Consider the following 10,053-nt stretch of genomic DNA (forward strand, 5'->3'; position numbering starts at 1 on the left):
ATATTCATGTCTTTTGTCAATTTTAATGGGATTTTTGTTGTTGTTGAGTTCCTTGTATATTCTGAATATTAGTCCCTTGTCGGATGAATTTTATCCCATCAAAAAGGTTGACTCTTCACTCTGTTGACTGTTTCCTTGTTGTGCAGAAGTTTTGTAGTTTAATATAGTCCCATTTGTCTATTTTTGTTCCTGTTGCCAGTCCTTTTGAGGTGTTAACCATAAAATATTTGTCTATGACAATGTCCTGTAATGTGTTCCCTATGTTTTCTTCTAGTAGTTTCATAATTTTTAGTCTTATGTTTAAGTCTTTAATACATTTTAGTTTTTTTTTATTATATCGGGACCTAGTTTTATTCTTCTGCATATGAATATCCAATTTTCCTAGCATCATTTATTGAAGAGGCTGTCCTTTCCTAGCACTTTCACTGAAAATCACTAGGCTGTAAATATGCAGTTGTTTTGTTTCTAGATTCTCAATTCTGTTCCATTGGTCTGTGTCTGTTTTTATACCAATGTCATGCTGTTTTGTTTCCTATATCCTTGTGATATGTTTTGAGTCAGGTAGTATGATGCTTCCAGCTTTATTCTTTTTCCTAAGGGTTGCTTTGGCTATTCAAGCTCTTTTTTTGGTTTCATACTAATTTTAGGATTGTTTTTCCATTTCTGTGAAAAAATGACATTGCCATTTTAATAGCAATTACATTGAATCTTTAGATTGCTTTGGATAGTACGGTCATTTTCACAATATTAATTCTCCCAATTTATGAGCCTGAAAGGTCTTTTGATTTGTTTGTGTCCTCTTCAATTTCTTTCATCAGTGTCTCATAGTTTTCCTTGCAGAAGTCTTCCACCTTCTTGGTGAAATTCATTTATATGGATTTTTGTAGCTATTGTACATTGGATTGCCTTCTTGGTTTCTTTCTCAGCTAGTTCATTATCAGGGTAGAGAAATACTACTGACTTTCATATATTGATTTTGTATCTTGCAACTTTACTAAATTTATTTGTCAGATCTAAGAGTTTTTGGTGGAGTCTTTGGGTTTTTTTTCTGTTCAGCCAGAATATATCTTTTAAGTGGAAAGTTCTATCTGTTTACGTTCAAGGTTATTATTGACACATAAGGACTTATTTCTGTCATTTTGTTGGTTGTTTTCTTGTTGTTTTGTCTATCCTGTGTTCCTTTCTCTCTTATCCTTTATCATTGTGGCTTGGTGGTTCTCTGTAGTGGTGACATTTGAGTCTTTTCTCATCCTCATTTTTTGTATTTGCTGTGCTGCTATAAGTTTTATACATGTATGTGTTTTCATGATGGTGGAGATAATCCTTTTGCATCCAGGTATAGAACTCCCTTAAGCATTTCTTGTGAGGCCAATATAGTGGCGATGAATTTCCCCAGGCTCCAGTGGCTCACATAGATGCTGGCTGTGGTGGGCAGGATGGGGTGATCACTTGACCCCTCCAGTAGCAGTAGCAGTGTGATGGGAGAGCCTGTCCTCAGAGCATGTGAAGTGCACAGTGGCCCTGCTATGGGGTCACTGCCCGAGGCATGTACTTCAGCCCTGGAAGCAGCAGCAACTTCATCATAGCTTATTTAATTCAGTGGACCAAGAGCATAAACACATGAGCTTCCTCTTTTTATCTGCTCATTCTGTTTCCCGAGTTCTCAAGGACTTATGTGGACAGTCTTCCTGCACTTGCCAAAAACTCAGTTCATTCTGTTATAAATCTCAGTGCCTCTACCTGCTACAGACACAGAGCTCACCCCCTCAGTGGCACCCCTTCTGACCCAGAAGTGTCCTTGGGTGTCTTTGTGGCCTCTGCCATGGGTGCTGGGACACCATCGTGGGAGGTGGGAGGCAGTGGGAGTCAGGAGGCTGCTCCTCTGGGAGGAGCTGCCTGCCAATCAAGATCCTGACTCTACTTCCACCCCATGTGACCAGGCCGCAGGGGCAGGGCTGAGTGGGCACTGCTGCTGACCTGGTCACAAGACACCCTGGAGGTGAAGGGGGCCTTCCAATTCTAAAGATGTAGCTGCAGACTTGGGCAGTACAAATCTTGTCAAGACAAAACACCAAATTCTATCACGCACTCAGGCTTGAAGTTAAATGGGAGGGAGAGAGTCCCTGAAGGACCCTTTCTACAGTTGGATGTTTGTCCCCCAAGACTTCATGTTGAAATTTGATCCCCAGTGTTGGAGACGGGGCCCGGTAGAAGGTGTTTGGATTTTGGCTGCAGATCCCTCATGAGTAGATTAATGCTCTCCTTTGAAGGTGAGTTCTCACTCTTACTCCTGCTAGAACTGGCTGTTGAAAAGAGCCTGGCATCTCCCCTCTCTCTTGCTTCCTCTCTCCCCATGTGATCTCTGCACATACCATGGTTCTTGTACAGCCTGCAGAACAATGAGCCAAATAAACCTCTTTTCTTTATAAATTACCCAGCTTCAGGAATTCCCTTATAGCAACTTAATGGACAAAGACGATGCCTGACAGCCACTCTCCCACGTGCCTCCAGCAATGCTCTGTGGGTTTGCACCTCCAACTAAATCATTGAGGAAGGATTTAATGGAAGGACACCTTGCTGACACAGGTCTGGGCTTGATGCAAGAGCCCCTGGGACACTGAGGCCTCCAGAGCCGGCCCCGGCAGAGTGAAGAGTAGCAGAATGTGCCACTTTCAAACAAGAATAATTTTGAGCTGAAGACAATTATAAAGAAGCATACCCAAGAAGAAAATCTCTGCCCACTCCCTTTCTACCAGGAAAAGCAGAGGATTCTTAATCCTTGGAGACAACCGTAGATGCTTATCAGCCCAGAGAAGGCACTAGAGGAATCTACACAACAAACTAGCAAGTTATCTTCTGTTAGCTTCACCTATATATTTACTTCCCAGAATTTGCTGCCCTACAGGTTGAAAGCCCCTTTGCTTTGTCTTGCCAATTCTGTAAAAATGATTGCCCATTTGCTAAGATGCTCCGTAAGCTCACGTTCCAACCGCTCCTTTGAGTTCCTCATCTCTGACGGCTCCGGCATGGAGGCATAATGCACATGTGAGTAAACTTCTGTTTGTTTTTCTCTTGTTGATATCTTGTTAATCTAATTGACAAGACCCCAGTTAATGAACCTAAGATGGGTTGAAGGGGGGAAGATGTTTCTTCCCCTACAAAAGCAAGCACCATTCCCACACACACTGGAGGAGGAGAGACAGCCACTCTGAGATCTGCAGGAACAGAGGTTCCTTGGGCTGTCTGTTGAGGAAGGCAATAAAGTCCAGACCACCCTGCAAGGAGACACCCAGTGTCACCATTTAGCATCAGTATCTCCTCCCTCTGATCTCCTGCAGGCAGCCAGCCCACCCAAGGAGCTGACCATCCAGCTCCCAAGGAGTGAGGCAGGCCAGAGTCCACTCCAAGGACAGAGGCTGTGGGGCACGTGGGGAGCCAGCCTGGAGGATGTTGGCAGAGCCAGGTGGGTCATGGCACCCACAGCCCGGGGACCCCAGCTGGAGAGAGACCCTGAGGGCCAGGCTTGTCAGAGCTGATAACAGAGGAGTTGTGATGACAGGGCTCATTGTCAGACACCATAGGCTATCAGGCTGTCAACCTGAGCAGACTACCAAATCTTCCCATCTGCAAGACAGCTCACCCCAGCTATCAGGGGTGGGCACCAGGAGGAGAGGCCATTCTCATCTCCACCTGAGCTCCTTTAGTGCTCCTAGAACATTCTGATGCTGAAGAGGAGTGTAGAATCAGATAAAAACAATTCCTCTTGTAGCCTCCATGATGGGGTGGTAAAGTACAACTGGCTTTGTTCATTCATTTTGCATTGCTGTAGAGGAATACCTGAGGCTCGGTAACTTATAAAACAAAGAGGTTTATTTGGCTCAGGGTTTTGCAGGCCATACAAGAACCCTCGTGCCAGCATCTGCTTCTCGTGAGGGCATCAGGGAGCTTACAACCATGGCAGAAGGTGATGACGGAGAGAGCATGTGACATGGTGAGAGAGAGAGCAAGAGAGGGAAGGAGGAGATGCCAAGCTCTTTTAAACACCAGCGCTTGTGTGAACCAATAGAGCAAAACTCACTCATCACCAAGAGGATGGCAGCAAGCCATTCATGAGGGATCCATGGCATGACCCAAACATTTCCCACTAGGCCCCACCTCCAACATTGGGGATCACATTTCAACAGGAGATTTGGAGGGGACAAATATCCAAACCATGTCATTCCACACTGTCCCCACAAATGTCATGTCCCTCTCACATTGCAAAATATAATCATCCCTTCCCAATAGTGCCCAAAAATCTCAACTTGCTCTAGCATCTACTCAATCAAAACTCCGAAGTTTCATCTGAGACTCAAGGCATGCTCCTACCTATGAGGCTGTACAATCAAAAACAAGTTGCTACTTCCAAGATACAGTGATGGTACAGGCATTGGGTAAACATTTCCATTCCAAAAGAGATAAATCAGCCAAAAAAGGGAGTGGGGAGAAGCAACAGGCCCCACACAATTCTGAGAGAAAAACATTAAACTTTAAAGCTCCAAAATAATAATTGACTCCATGTACTGCATCCAGGGCACACTGGTGTGAGGAGCGGGCTCCCAAGGCCTTGGGCAAGTCAGCCCCCATGGCTTTGCAGAGTGCAGCCCACATGGCTGCTCTCACGGGTTGGAGTTGAGTGCCTGAATCTTTTCCAGGCTCTGGGTGCAAATTGCTGGTGGTTCTACCATTCTTGCGTCTGGAGGGCAGCAGCCCCATTCCCAGAGCTCCACTAGGCATTGCCCCAGTGGGGACTCTGTGAAGTGGCTCCAACCCTACATTTTCCCTCCACATTGCCCTAGTGGAGGCTCTGTGGGAGAACTCCACCCCTGTGGCAAGTTTCTGTCTGTGCTCCCAGGCTTTCTTTATTGTCTCTCTCTCTTTTTTTATTTTTATTTCAATAGTTTTAGGGAAACAGGTGGTTTTTTGTTACATAGATAAGTTATTTCATGGTAATTTCTGAGATCTTGGCACACTCATCACCCAAGCAGTGTACGCTGTACCCAGTATGTAATCTTTTATCCCTCACCTCCATCCTCCACTTGCCCTCAAGTATCCAAAGTCCATTACACCATTCTTATGCCTTTTTATCCTTATAGCTTAGCTCCCACTTATAAGTGAGAACACATGATGTTTGTTTTGCCATTCCTGAGTTACTTCACTTAGAATAATGGCCTCCAACTCCATCCAGCTTGCTGCAAATGCCACAATTTTATTCCTTTTTAAGGCTGAGTAGTATTCCACAGCGTATATATGCCACATTTTTTACCCACTCATTGGTCAATGGGCATTTAGGCAGGTTCCATATTTTTGCAATTGTAAGGAGTTGCAATTGCACTGCTGTAAATATGTGTGTGCAAGTGTCTTCTTCATATAACGACTTATTTTTTTCTGAATACCCAATAGTGGTGCTGCTGGATCAAATGGTTGTTCTACTTTTAGTTATTTAAGGAATCTCCATACTGTTTTCCAAAGTGGTTGTACTAGTTTACATTCCCAACCAGCAGTATAAAAGTGTTCCCTTTTCACCATATTCATGACAACATCTATCAGTTTTTAATTTTTAATTATAGTCATTCTTACAGGAGTGAGGTGGTATCTCATTGCAGTTTTAATCTGAATTTCCCAGAAAATTAGTGATGTTGAGCATTTCTTTATATGTTTTTTGGCCATTTGTATATCTTCTTTTGAGAATTGTCTATTCACGTCATTTGCCCACTTTTTGATGGTATTATTTGGTTTATTGATTGTTTGAGTTCCTTGTAGATTCTCGATATTAGTCCTTTATCAGATGCATAGTTTGCAAATATTTTCTCTTACTCTGTGGGCTGTCTGTTTACTCTCTGATTATTCCTTTTGCTGTACAGAACCATTTTTGTCTGATTAGGTCACATTTATTTATTTATTTTTCTTTTTGTTGCACTTGCTTTTGGGTTCTTGATTATGAAGTCTTTGCCTAAGCCAATGTCTAGAAGAGTTTTACCACTGTTATCTTCTACAATTTTCATAGTTTTAGGTCTTAGATTTAAGCCTTTCATCCATCTTGAGTTGATTTTTGTATAAAGTGAGAGATGAGGATCCAGTTTCATTCTTCTACATATGACTTGCCAATTATCCCAGCACCATTTGTTGAATAGAGTGTCCTTTTCCCCACTTTACGTTTTTGTTTGCTTTGTCAAAGATCAGTTGGATGTAAGTATTTGACTTCATTTCTGGATACTCTGTTCTGTTCCATTGGTCTAAGGCCTATTTTTATACCAGTACCATGCTGTTTTGATAACTATAGCCTTGTAGTATAGTATGAATTTCAGTAATGTAATGCCTCCAGATTTGTTCCCTTTGCTTAGTCTTGCTTTGGCTATGTGGAGTCTTTTTTGGTTCCAAATGAATTTTAGGATTGTTTTTTATATTTCTGTGAAGAATGATGGTGGAACTTTGATGGCAATTGCTTTAAATCTGTAGATTGCTTGTTGCAGTATGGTCATTTTCACAATATTGATTCTACCCATCCATGAGCATGGGATGTGTCTCCATTTGTTTGTGTCATTGATGATTGCTTTCAGCAGTGTTTTGTAGTTTTTCTTGTACAGATCTTTTACCTACTTGGTTAGGTATACTCCTAAGTATTTTATTTTTTGCAGGTGTTGTAAAAGGGATTGAGTTCTTAATTTGTTTCTCAGCTTGGTCATTCTTGGTGTATAGCAGTGCTACTAGTTTATGTACATTGATTTTGTATCCTGAAACTTTACTGAATTAATTTAACAGATCTAGAAGCTTTTTTGGATGAACTTTAGGTTTTCTAGGTATGCAATCATATCATCAGTGAACAGCGACAGTCTGACTTCCTCTTTACTGATCTGGATGGGCACCCAGACTTTCTTATACATCCTCTGAAATGTAGGTAGGAGCTGCCATGCCTCCTTCACTCTTGTATTCTGCAAACCTGTGGGCTTAGCACCATGCGGAAGCTACCAAGGCTTCCAGCTTACACCTCTGGAGTGGAGCCTGAGCTGCACCTGGGACTCTTTGAGCCTTGGCTGAACCTGGAGCAGCAACCTTCCAAGATACCACAAGGAAGCGAGACCCCAGCCCTGGCCCCCATAACCGTTTCATCCTCCTAGGCCTCTGGGCCTGTGATGGGAGAGACTGTCCAAAGACTTCTGAAATGCCTTCAAGACCTTTTTCTCATTGTCTTTGCTATTAGCACTTAGTTCCCTTTTAGTTACGCTAATCTCTCTAGCAAGTGGTTGCTCCATAAGGCATTTGGGTCCCTTGCCTGAAAAGGCTCTTTTCTTCTCAACCTCATGGCCAGCCTGCAAATTTTCCAAATGTTTATCCTCTGCTTACCTTTTAATTATGAATACTAACTTTAAGTCATTTTTTTGCTCCCATATTTAATTTAGGCCATTTGAAGCAGCCAGGTTACTTCTTGGATGCTTTGCTGCTTAGAAATTTCTTCCACCAAATAACTTAGGTCATCACTGTTAATTTCAGCCTTTCACAAGGCCCTAGAACATGGACACAATACAGCCAAGCTCCTTGCTGGGGGCATAACAGGCATCACCTTTACTCCAGTTCCCAATAAATTCCTCATTTCTACCTGAGACCTCATCAGCCTGGCCTTCACTGTCTGTATTTCTATCAGCACTTTGGTCACAACTATTTAACCAGTCTCTAAAAAGTTCCAAATTTCCCCCCATCTTCCTATCTTCTTCCTGGGCCCTCCAAACTCTTCCAACCTCTGCCCATTACCCAGTTCCAAAGCCACTTTCACATTTTCAGGTATCTTTATAGCAACACCCCACTCCTTGCTACCGATTTTCTGTTTTCATCCATTTTGCATTGCTATAAAAGAATATCTGAAGCGGATAATTTATAAAGAAAAAGAGTTTATTTGGCTCACTACAAACTGTACAAGAAGCATAACGCCAGTATCTCCATCTGGTGAGGCCTCTGGAAGCTTACCATCAAGGCAGAAGGCAAAAAAAGGAGCCAGCATAGGCCAGGCATGGTGGCTTACACATGTAATTCCAGCACTTTGGGAGGCCAAGGCAGATGGATCACTTGAGGTCAGGAGGGAGTTCGAGACTAGCTTGACCAACATGGGGAAGCCCCATCTCTACTAAAAGTGCAAAATTAGCTGGGTATGGTGGTGCATGCCTGTAGTCCCAGCTACTAGGGAGGCTGATGCAGGAGAATTGCTTGAACCCAGGAGACAGAGGTTGCAGTGAGTGAGCCGAGATCACACCATTGCAATCCAGCCTGGACAACAAGAGTGAAACTCCATCTCCAAAAAAAAAAATAGGAGCCAGCATGTCACACGGTGAGAATGGTGAGAGAGGGAGAAAGAGAGATAAGAAGGAGGCATCAGGCTTTTTTAAACAACCAGCTCTTGTATGAACTAATACAGCGAGAAATCACCCATCACCAAGGGGATGGCACCAAACCATTCATGAGAGCTCTGCCCCCATGACCCAAACACCTCCCACCAGGCCCCACCTCCAACACTGGGGATCATATTTCAATATGGAATTTGGAGGAGGCAAACATCTAAATCATATCAGGAACTCCATGTTATTGCTCACCCCCAAATCTCTAGGGGTGACATTGAGTGACATGCACGGTACTGAAAGATACTTGGTCAGGCTCTCTCAGTGAAGCCCAAGTGCCCTCAGGGTACAGGGCTGGGAGGCCCAATCACACCAGCTGAGCCCAGGACTTGTCTGAGGCTGCCCCGGAATTACAAGATAGCAGGCCTAGAACTGGATTAAACAAGACCAGGCCACTTTGTGCATGTTATCAAAAGAGAAACTGAAGAATCAGAAGTGAGCAGTAAGTTTTCAGTGAACCCAGGGGTCATAAGTAGCAAAAATGTGGAATTCAGTAAGGGGTAGAAGCTGGAAGAGTTTTAAGGTGTGTGTTAGAAAAAGCCTAGGTTTCCTTGAAGACTATTGGAAGAAATTTGGACATTAAAGGTGATCCCGATGGGGGCTCAGAAAGAAAGAGGAGAGCTGTAGAGAAAACATCTGTCATCTTAGAGAATACATGAATTGTCACAAACAGAATGTTGCTAGAAATGTGAATGTTAAAGGTGCCTCTGATGAGGCTCCAGACAGAAGTGAGGAACGTGTTATCGAAAACTAGAAGAAAGGTGACCCTTGTTATAAAGTGGCAAAGCACTTGGCTGAACTGTCTTCTCCCGTCTTGTGGAAAGTAGAAATTATACGTGATGAACTTAGATGTTTAGCTGAGGAAGTTCCTAAGAAAATTCTTGAAGGCATTCCTGATTTCTCCTTGCAGCTTACAGTAAAATGTGAGAAGAGAGAGACCAGCTGAAGAGGGAAGTGCTGAGGTGGCTGGGTCAGCTGACCCAAGGGCCCTTCGAGTGGATGTAGGCTGCTCACCTCGGTCTCAGAGTCACCATGGCCATGGCCAGTCAGTCACAGGCGATCCAGCAGCTGCTACAGGCCGAGAAGCAGGCTACCAAGAAGGTGTCCTGGGCCCACAAGCAAAAGAACCGGAGGCTGAAGCAGCCCAAAGCAGCAGCTCAGGCTGAAATTGAACAGCACTGCCTGCAGAAGGAGAAACAGTTCAAGGCCAAGGAAGCTGCAGCACTAGGATCTCACAGACCCAGGATGACCATCCTCCAGACCTACTTCCAGCAGAGCAGGGAAGAAGTCTTAGATCAACTTTTGGCCTTTGTCTGCGGCATCCAGCCAGAAATCCCTGAAAACTATCGCATAAATGGATAGGAAAAGAGAAGCACCTGTTCCATGGATTGGCATTTTAGATGCCCTCATGGAATAAGAAGCTCTAGTTATATTCTCATAAGAAGACATTACCTTATCTCTGTATATTATACAGTAGGCCCATTCACTTTTTGGAGAGAAACAAATCTAGTTTCCTCATACAGACTTAGAATTTATCTAGGCTGGGCATGGTGGTTCACGCCTGTAATCCCAGCACTTTTGGGAGCCAAGGCGGGCAGATGGCTTGAGCTCAGGGGTTTGAGACCAG

The 10,053-nt window shown here is 43.7% G+C and overlaps 1 pseudogene; it reads left to right on the forward strand.

The window, feature by feature from the left end:
• Window positions 1-9,429: 9,429 nt before the first annotated feature.
• On the forward strand, window positions 9,430-9,806 carry LOC116275924 (annotated as a pseudogene).
• Window positions 9,807-10,053: the final 247 nt, after the last annotated feature.

This window comes from Papio anubis, chromosome 7 (genome assembly GCF_008728515.1).
Source record: "Papio anubis isolate 15944 chromosome 7, Panubis1.0, whole genome shotgun sequence".
Taxonomy (NCBI): domain Eukaryota; kingdom Metazoa; phylum Chordata; class Mammalia; order Primates; family Cercopithecidae; genus Papio; species Papio anubis.